Raw genomic sequence first — 10,980 nt, 5'->3', positions numbered from 1 at the left:
ACCTAGGTCCCATCAGAACCACAATTGTTCCGATTACCCCTGCGGAAGTCTGAGTGATAGGACACAGGTCTGATGTGACGAAATGCGTTGGAAAACCTGCTGGTTGGCTTCACAAATATCTCATCTAAAATTGTACAAGCATGATCATGTTTTTTATGTATTTTTAAACAGAATCACCATGTACTTTTGTTTTCTTCTGTTTTGCTATTTTATGAGGCCATCAAAAAAAGACTGAAGGTAGGTCCAAACTTAACGATATAGTGATGTATTCAATTGTAGTCAGATCTGCCGTCTTGTCGGAAAGACGTCAGTTTCCGACTTTTTTTAGGTCGAATAGTGATTTAACCTATTTAATGGGATTGCCTTTCTTCCGACAGGTCGGCAATTCTGACTTGTCGGAAAACACGTGGAACGGCGGATTAGCTGCAAATCCACGTGTTTTGTCGTATTTGCGAACAAATACGACAGCTTTTAGCCCCATTTTCGACTGTCAATCTGACTTTAAAAAAAGTTGGATTGACGTCCAGGAGGCCAAATCTTGTCGGATTTAACTGCATATTGAATACTTTCCGTTGGAAAGGATTCGACAAGCATTGAATAGACCCCATAATGAACTATATCGCTCATTTTCCCCCTCCTGAGCGATATAATTTACGATATCGCCCAGTGTGTATGCTGCTGCCACCGACGAGCAATGCTCGGCCCTGTGGGTCGTTAACGACTCTCATTCTCAGCCGTGCATGCAGCTCCATTTGGACTCCTCATCCAAAGCTACATGCTCCGGCCGGCCGCGGCATGACATCACTGTGCGATATCATTAGTGATATCTCACACTGTGCATGCCCGCCGTCGGGTGCCCTGGCCCGGGAGGGGAAACATTACGAATCAAAGAGCACATTGCCTAGTATGTACCCACCTTTACATTACTGTTGTGGAATCTTTGTGGACTTCAGATAAGCAAGAAATTATTATTACTTTGGGGGTCATTCCGAGTTGATCGCTTGCTGCCTTTTTTCGCAGCGCAGTGATCTTGCTACTACTGCGTATGCACCGCAATGCACACGCGGATCGTAGCTGGGCGATGGATTTAACGAAGAATCCATTCGCACAGCCGATCGCAAGGAGATTGACAGGAAGAGGGCGTTTGTGGGTGTCAACTGCCCGTTTTCAGGGAGCGTTTGGGAAAATGCAGGCTTGTCCAAGCGTTTGCAGGGCGGGTGTCTGACGTCAGTTCCGGGACCAAAAAGACTGAAGTGATCGCAAGGGCTGAGTACGTCCAGAGCTACTCAGAAACTTTTTCGTCCTGCTCGGCTGCACACGCGTTCGCACACTTGCAAAGCGAAAATACACTCCCCTGTGGGCGGCGACTATGCGTTTGCACAGCTGGAAAAAGTAGCTAGCGAGCGATCAACTCGGAATGACCCCCTTTGTACGGGTTCACTTCAGCCATTTTTGACTGTTGGTGATTATTATACACTATTGCACTCTTCGGTCACTGGCTGTGGAGAGAACGATACAACTTTAGGCGGAAACCTTCGGTTGTCTCTCAGGACCAATTTATCTTCAATAAGGGTTTGTAGCAGCAAAGCACCTACAGCTCTCCTAATCTCCATGGCTGAAGTCATTGCCACTGGCAATACTACTTTAATGTCATTCATCTCAGAGACAGTTCCAGCACTGGTTCAAACGGGGCTTCTGCGAGAGCTACAAAAGCTAAATTCGGTCCCACGCAGCCGCAGATGACCTAACACATTGGCGTATTTCTTCAGCCGTCTGAAATAAACAAATAAGCAACTCTTCCAAAGTCAATGTGGCCCCTAGAAAACAATATATAAAAACACACCCAACACGGTCTTTCATTTAAAAGACATAGGGGGACATTTACTAAGCAGTGATAAGTGCGGAGAAGGGAGCCAGTGAAGTTGCCCGTGGCAACCAATCTGCACTGAAGTAACATCTATAATTTGCATACTATAAAATACAGAGCTGCTGATTGGTTGATGGAGCAATTTCTCCACTGGCTCACTTCTCCGCTCTTATCACTGCTTTGTAAATGTCCCCCATTGATTTTAATAGCAAAACACATGATATGAAACACATTGCCCTGTTACAGGTCAGGCTTGAACATGCTGGAAAGCAGTGAACGCTTAGTAAATAAACCCCCAGGAGATAAACCGTCTCCAAACTGTGTAGTAAGCTTAAAGGTTTGCAGATTTAAATAAACAGTACACCCCTAACTTTAGGGGTTATCTCAGGCAGGTGTCCTTCAGGTGTTTGGGCCTAGGCTGCCTGTACTGTGGCTTCATCGACTCTGGGAAATCTGAATGATATTTGTTTCTTGTTTAGAACGTTCCTGGCCTGACCTCGAAGTACTGTATAAATGATTGTAATACCATGCATATGCGCAGTAAGATTTCCCACCTCCAAAGTGGGAGATGTGACATTTGTAGCTAACAGTACGGCAACTGTATGTAGCAGCCGCCCTATCCTCGGATCTACAGCATAACACTGGGGTCCCCAGGACCATAGAAAGTAGATAATCCTCTGCATAAACTTACCTGCTTGCTCTAGACAGGAACGCACAGGGGAAGAAAAGCTGCTCCAGGATAAACCATCCTGGGGGCATATTTTATACTACCTGTATCTACCCTATTAGACTGGCCTTCTACCCGCTGTAAACCTATTAAGCTGGTCTTCTACCCGCTGTAAACCTATTAAGCTGGTCTTCTACACACTGTGACCCTATTAGGTTGAATTCTACCCAATGCAACCCTACTAGTCTGGCCTTCTACCCTCTGTAACCCTATTAGGCTGGCTTCTACCCAATGCAACCCTACTAGGCTGGCCTCCTACCCAATGCAACCCTACTAGTCTGGCCTTCTACCCTCTGTAACCCTATTAGGCTGGCTTCTACCCAATGCAACCCTACTAGGCTGGCCTCCTACCCAATGCAACCCTACTAGGCTGGCCTCCTACCCAATGCAACCCTACTAGGCTGGCCTTCTACCCAATGTAACCCTACTAGGCTGGCCTCCTACTCAATGCAACCCTACTAGGCTGGCCTTCTACCCACTGAGACCCTATTAGGTTGGCCTTCTACCTACTGTAACCCTATTGGGCAGGCCTTCTACCTACTGTAACCCTATTAGGCAGGCCTTCTAACCAATGCAACCCTACTAGGCTGGCCTTCTACGCACTGAGACCCTATTAGGTTGGCCTTCTACCTACTGTAACCCTATTAGGCAGGTCTTCTACCCACTGTAACCCTACTAGGCTGTCCTTCTACCCACTGAAACCCTATTAGGCTGCCCTTCTCCCCACTGTAACCCTAATAGACTGGCCTTCTACCTGCTGTAAGTAATACCAAGTAGTATGATTCAGAAATGGGTAACCTCTGCCATGCTAGAAATAAAGTGCAGGTATTTATGGCAATACTTATGCTGCTTAATAGCGCAGACGTATGATTATTAAAAAACAAAAACTCTGCTGATTCAGACAGTGGAGCAACACCCGAAATGTATCGCCCTAGGGGAATGCACCAGCATTGATCTGAACATTTCATTACATTATGTTAATCATATCATGGAGGATGAAATTACACAGATCTCGCGTTCTAACAACTCCTGCGGGTGATACAACAGCATAAAACGTTCCCGTTCTGAGAAGCAAATGACATCAGGAAGTTGAGGCGGCTCCGGTTACCCCTGTAATTCACTTACACTCCACAGCCGATGTTCTGCGTTCTATGGACGGTTTACTTTCTCCATCAAACCTGTAACAGAGGATCCAAGTAATGGATCCCCGTATATATCATTAGAAGCTAACTTCGCACCCAGATATGTATATGGCTACATATTGGGTGACTTCTAGTAGCCCTTTTCTGCACAAGATGGGCACACGATAACTATATAGGCTCATGTATAAATAATTAGCAAACTGCGCGATTACATTGTATCCCAGAGGTAGCGTCTCCCATTTACAGTACATTCCGCTCATGTGCTGACATTATAATAAAATAAATGCACCCTATACAGATACACAAAACACATCCTTCATCACCACCATACAACCTTGTTCTAGACCTTATATATAGATTACTGGCAAAATCAGTAGCGTACTGAAATGTCTCAGGCATCAGAGTATGGATATTATATTCTACAAGTTAAATAACTATGGGGGACATGGGGGGAATTAGCCATGGTAATTTACAGTGTGCTAATTAATCCCCCAGGGCTACTCAATTAGCCCTGAGGCGAGACGGCCGATAACACTTACCGGGGATTTTTTTTACGTGTTCGAACAGGTGCAAAAACAAATCCCTTATAAATAGGGGGATAACGGGTGCTGCGACCCTAACACACGAATCTGTGAACTTTTCGCAGATTCTGTGTGTTAACGCCCATTAACACGTCAAGTTTACGGGCGTTGACAGGTGGTTTGGGTGAAAAAGGGGCTGGAATTGAATAGCCTCGGGGCTACCACCCATTTTTACTTGCGGTAATTCACAGCAGGTAACTGAATTCCCCTCTAAGTCACATTTCAGTAGAATGTTAAATATTGTTTCTGCTACACTTTCTTAAGGAAAAACATAGACCATAGTGAAATAAATCCATCCATATGTCCAAGTGCCTGACCCACTTTCCTAACCTATCCACTCCTGCTCTGGAAAAGGCCTTATTATTTTCCCGAAAGGCGTTACCAGCCAGTGTGTACACAACTTCTTTTTTTTTTTTACATTTATCATAATACTTACCTTTCCCCATTTCGGCGTTTTCATCAGAGACTCATTCCTGCCCAAAATGTCACCAGGGTGGAGCAGATACTTACCATTGCCTTTGGGCTTGTCCCAGTATTTTTGTCACCTAATTCGCCGGTACGCGGAGACCAAATCAGTAACTTTTGTACCTTTTCATCCCTGAGTGGGCGATTTTAGGGGTCTTTGGCCCAAACCAACGCCTGACCCCGGAGAGTAAAAAACTGCTACGGGCCCTAAGCGCACCCGGCAGGAGAACGATCCTTCAAGGATGGATTGAAAGTACACCGCAACGGATACCTTTATTTTTAGCAAAACTCAATTTCTTGTTTAAAATGGATTGGGTGGAAGCTATAGTAGAACTGGTGGAACGTTTTTTTCACATTGTGGCAGTCATATATAGACACCCTTCCCCTTACTACCAGGCGTCAGATCCACCATAGCCTGAAAAACACTACTTGGTATCTTACACAACTGGCAATGACCCATCCGTCTCACTTATACCCCTTTCACACCGCACAAATAACCCGGTATCGACCCGACATAATGCCGGGTCAACACGGTTCAGCGCGCGGTGTGAAAGCGCCATGTCGGCCAGGTTGCCCAGGACCCTTTTACTACAACAGGGAAAGGCGGCGCGGAGATTCTCTCATCTCCCAGCGCCGCCTCCACCCACCGCTGCTATGGCAACCGCCCAGCATATTGCCGGGTCGAGGAAGCCAGCAGCAGCGTCCAACGCCGGATCCCACGCGGGAAGGACCCGTTTCCAATTCCCGGGTGGGATCCGGCATTGGCGCTGTGAAAGCGGTATAAGTTGACGGAGGGGAAGTAACCCGGTGTCCAGGCTCTATAATGGGGTGTGACATGGCAACAAACAATGTTTTTCATTGGGTACGTTCCAATAGTTATTTTGGACACGACTATGGCTCTACTATTGGTTATCACAGCTTGACTGTAACAATAATATTGTGTTCCCTTTCGCAAATAATCTGCACCATAACTTTGATGCAAAGTACAATTTGTTCAATGTATATTTGATTCATGATGTCTAAATAGAAGTTAATAAAAGAATATAATAAGAATTTACTTACCGATAATTCTATTTCTCATAGTCCGTAGTGGATGCTGGGGACTCCGAAAGGACCATGGGGAATAGCGGCTCCGCAGGAGACTGGGCACAAAGTAAAAGCTTTAGGACTAGCTGGTGTGCACTGGCTCCTCCCCCTATGACCCTCCTCCAAGCCTCAGTTAGGATACTGTGCCCGGACGAGCGTACACAATAAGGAAGGATTTTGAATCCCGGGTAAGACTCATACCAGCCACACCAATCACACCGTACAACTTGTGATCTGAACCCAGTTAACAGCATGATAACAGAAGGAGCCTCTGAAAAGATGGCTCACAACAACAACCCGATTTTTGTAACAATAACTATGTACAAGTAATGCAGACAATCCGCACTTGGGATGGGCGCCCAGCATCCACTACGGACTATGAGAAATAGAATTATCGGTAAGTAAATTCTTATTTTCTCTAACGTCCTAGTGGATGCTGGGGACTCCGAAAGGACCATGTGGATTATACCAAAGCTCCCAAACGGGCGGGAGAGTGCGGATGACTCTGCAGCACCGAATGAGAGAACTCCAGGTCCTCCTCAGCCAGGGTATCTAATATGTAGAATTTAGCAAACGTGTTTGCCCCTGACCAAGTAGCTGCTCGGCAAAGTTGTAAAGCCGAGACCCCTCGGGCAGCCGCCCAAGATGAGCCCACTTTCCGTGTGGAATGGGCTTTTACAGATTTTGGCTGTGGCAGGCCTGCCACAGAATGTGCAAGCTGAATTGTACTACAAATCCAACGAGCAATCGTCTGCTTAGAAGCAGGAGCACCCAGCTTGTTGGGTGCATACAGGATAAACAGCGAATCAGATTTCCTGACTCCAGCCGTCCTGGAAACATATATTTTCAGGGCCCTGACTACGTCCAGCAACTTGGAATCCTCCAAGTCCCTAGTAGCCGCAGGCACCACAATAGGCTGGTTTAAGTGAAATGCTGAAACCACCTTAGGGAGAAATTGAGGACGAGTCCTCAATTCTGCCCTGTCCGTATGAAAAATTAGGTAAGGGCTTTTATAGGATAAAGCCGCCAATTCTGAGACACGCCTGGCTGAAGCCAGGGCTAACAGCATTACCACTTTCCATGTGAGATATTTTAAGTCCACAGTGGTGAGTGGTTCAAACCAATGTGATTTTAGGAACCCCAAAACTACATTGAGATCCCAAGTTGCCACTGGAGGCACAAAAGGAGGCTGTATATGCAGTACTCCCTTGACAAACGTCTGAACTTCAGGAACAGAAGCCAGTTCTTTTTGGAAGAATATTGACAGGGCCGAAATTTGAACCTTAATGGACCCTAATTTGAGGCCCATAGACAGTCCTGTTTGCAGGAAATGCAAGAAACGACCCAGTTGAAATTCCTCTGTAGGGGCCTTCCTGGCCTCGCACCACGCAACATATTTACGCCAAATACGGTGATAATGTTGTATGGTTACATCCTTCCTGGCTTTGATCAGGGTAGGGATGACTTCATCCGGAATGCCTTTTTCCTTCAGGATCCGGCGTTCAACCGCCATGCCGTCAAACGCAGCCGCGGTAAGTCTTGGAATAGACATGGTCCCTGCTGGAGCAGGTCCTTTCTTAGAGGTAGAGGCCACGGGTCTTCCGTGAGCATCTCTTGAATTTCCGGGTACCAAGTCCTTCTTGGCCAATCCCGAGCCACGAGTATAGTCTTTACTCCTCTCCTTCTTATGATTCTCAGTACTTTTGGTATGAGAGGAAGAGGAGGGAACACATACACTGACTGGTACACCCACGGTGTTACCAGAGCGTCCACAGCTATTGCCTGAGGGTCCCTTGACCTGGCGCAATATCTGTCCAGTTTTTTGTTGAGGCGGGACGCCATCATGTCCACCTTTGGTTTTTCCCAACGGTTCACAATCATGTGGAAGACTTCTGGGTGAAGTCCCCACTCCCCTGGGTGAAGATCGTGTCTGCTGAGGAAGTCTGCTTCCCAGTTGTGCACTCCCGGAATGAACACTGCAGACAGTGCTATCACATGATTCTCCGCCCAGCGAAGAATCCTTGCCACTTCCATCATTGCCCTCCTGCTTCTTGTGCCGCCCTGTCTGTTTACGTGGGCGACTGCCGTGATGTTGTCCGACTGGATCAACACCGGCTGACCCTGAAGCAGAGGTCTTGCCTGACTTAGGGCATTGTAAATGGCCCTTAGTTCCAGGATATTTATGTGAAGTGACGTTTCCATGCTTGACCACAAGCCCTGGAAATTTCTTCCCTGTGTGACTGCTCCCCAGCCTCTCAGGCTGGCATCCGTGGTCACCAGGACCCAATCCTGAATGCCGAATCTGCGGCCCTCTAGGAGATGAGCACTCTGTAACCACCACAGGAGAGACACCCTTGTCCTTGGAGACAGGGTTATCCGCTGATGCATTTGAAGATGCGATCCGGACCATTTGTCCAGCAGATCCCACTGAAAAGTTCTTGCGTGGAATCTGCCGAATGGAATCGCTTCGTAAGAAGCCACCATCTTTCCCAGGACCCTTGTGCATTGATGCACTGACACTTGGCCTGGTCTTAGGAGGTTCCTGACTAGGTCGGATAACTCCTGTACTGTGTCCAGAATCATCCCTAGGAACAGCAGACATGTCGTCGGAATCAGCTGCGATTTTGGAATATTTAGAATCCATCCGTGCTGTCGTAGTACTACTTGAGATAGTGCTACTCCGACCTCTAACTGTTCTCTGGACCTTGCCCTTATCAGGAGATCGTCCAAGTAAGGGATAATTAAGACGCCTTTTCTTCGAAGAAGAATCATCATTTCGGCCATTACCTTGGTAAAGACCCGGGGTGCCGTGGACAATCCAAACGGCAGCGTCTGAAACTGATAGTGACAGTTCTGTACCACAAACCTGAGGTACCCTGGGTGAGAAGGGCAAATTGGGACATGGAGGTAAGCATCCTTGATGTCCAGAGACACCATATAGTCCCCTTCTTCCAGGTTCGCTATCACTGCTCTGAGTGACTCCATCTTGAACTTGAACCTTTTTATGCAAGTGTTCAAGGATTTCAGATTTAAAATGGGTCTCACCGAGCCGTCCGGCTTCGGTACCACAAACAGCGTGGAATAATACCCCTTTCCCTGTTGTAGGAGGGGTACCTTGATTATCACCTGCTGGGAATACAGCTTGTGAATGGCTTCCAATACCGCCTCCCTGTCGGGGGGAGACGTTGGTAAAGCAGACTTCAGGAACCGGCGAGGGGGAGACGTCTCGAATTCCAATTTGTACCCCTGAGATACTACCTGCAGGATCCAGGGGTCCACTTGCGAGTGAGCCCACTTCGCGCTGAAATTCTTGAGACGGGCCCCCACCGTGCCTGAGTCCGCTTGTAAGGCCCCAGCGTCATGCTGAGGACTTGGCAGAAGCGGGGGAGGGCTTCTGTTCGTGGGAAGAGGCTGTTTGCTGCAGTCTTTTTCCCCTTCCTCTGCCCCGGGGCAGATATGAGTGGCCTTTTGCCCGCTTGCCCTTATGGGGACAAAAGGACTGAGCCTGAAAAGACGGTATCTTTTTCTGCTGCGAGGTGACTTGGGGTAAAAAGGTGGATTTTCCAGCCGTTGCCGTGGCCACCAGGTCCGATAGACCGACCCCAAATAACTCCTCCCCTTTATACGGCAATACTTCCATATGCCGTTTGGAATCCGCATCCCCTGACCACTGTCGCGTCCATAATCCTCTTCTGGCAGAAATGGACATCGCACTTACTCTTGATGCCAGAGTGTAAATATCCCTCTGTGCATCTCGCATATATAGAAATGCATCCTTTAAATGCTCTATAGTCAATAATATATTGTCCCTGTCCAGGGTATCAATATTTTCAGTCAGGGAATCCGACCAAGCCACCCCAGCACTGCACATCCAGGCTGAGGCGATTGCTGGTCGCAGTATAATACCAGTATGTGTGTATATACTTTTAAGGATATTTTCCAGCTTCCTATCAGCTGGTTCCTTGAGGGCGGCCGTATCAGGAGACGGTAACGCCACTTGTTTTGATAAGCGTGTGAGCACCTTATCTACGCTAGGGGGTGTTTCCCAACGCGCCCTAACCTCTGGCCGGAAAGGGTATAATGCCAATAATTTTTTAGAAATTAGCAGTTTTTTATCGGGGGAAACCCACGCTTCATCACACACCTCATTTAATTCATCTGATTCAGGAAAAACTACGGGTAGTTTTTTCACACCCCACATAATACCCTTTTTTGTGGTACTTGTAGTATCAGAAATGTTCAAAACCTCCTTCATTGCCGTGATCATGTAACGTGTGGCCCTACTGGAAAATACGTTTGTTTCCTCACCGTCGACACTGGAGTCAGTGTCCGTGTCAGTGTCTGTATCGACCTGAGGTAACGGGCGTTTTATAGCCCCTGACGGTGTTTGAGACGCCTGTACAGGTATTAACTGATTTGCCGGCTGTCTCATGTCGTCAACAGTCTTTTGTAAAGTGCCGACACTATCACGTAATTCTTTCCATAAGACCATCCAGTCAGGTGTCGACTCCCTAGGGGGTGACATCACTAACACAGGCAATTGCTCCGCCTCCACACCATTTTCCTCCTCATACATGTCGACACAGCGTACCGACACACAGCACACACACAGGGAATGCTCTGACAGAGGACAGGACCCCACTAGCCCTTTGGGGAGACAGAGGGAGAGTTTGCCAGCACACACCAGAGCGCTATATATATACAGGGATAACCTTATATAAGTGTTTTTCCCTAATATAGCTGCTGTATATATTAATATGCCAATTTAGTGCCCCCCCTCTCTTGTTTTACCCTGTTTCTGTAGTGCAGGACTGCAGGGGAGAGTCAGGGAGCCTTCCTCCAACGGAGGCGCTTGTGTGCTGAGGAGATAGGCTCCACCCCTTTTTCGGCGGCCTTTCTCCCGCTTTTTTGTGGAAAACTGGCAGGGGTTAAATACATCCATATAGCCCAGGAGCTATATGTGATGTATTTTTAGCCATTTAAGGTATTTTCATTGCGTCCCAGGGCGCCCCCCCCCAGCGCCCTGCACCCTCAGTGACCGGAGTGTGAAGTGTGCTGAGAGCAATGGCGCACAGCTGCGGTGCTGTGCGCTACCTTATTGAAGACAGGACG

This window comes from Pseudophryne corroboree, chromosome 11, assembly GCF_028390025.1.
Source record: "Pseudophryne corroboree isolate aPseCor3 chromosome 11, aPseCor3.hap2, whole genome shotgun sequence".
NCBI classification, from domain to species: domain Eukaryota; kingdom Metazoa; phylum Chordata; class Amphibia; order Anura; family Myobatrachidae; genus Pseudophryne; species Pseudophryne corroboree.
This window is presented reverse-complemented; position numbering follows the sequence as displayed.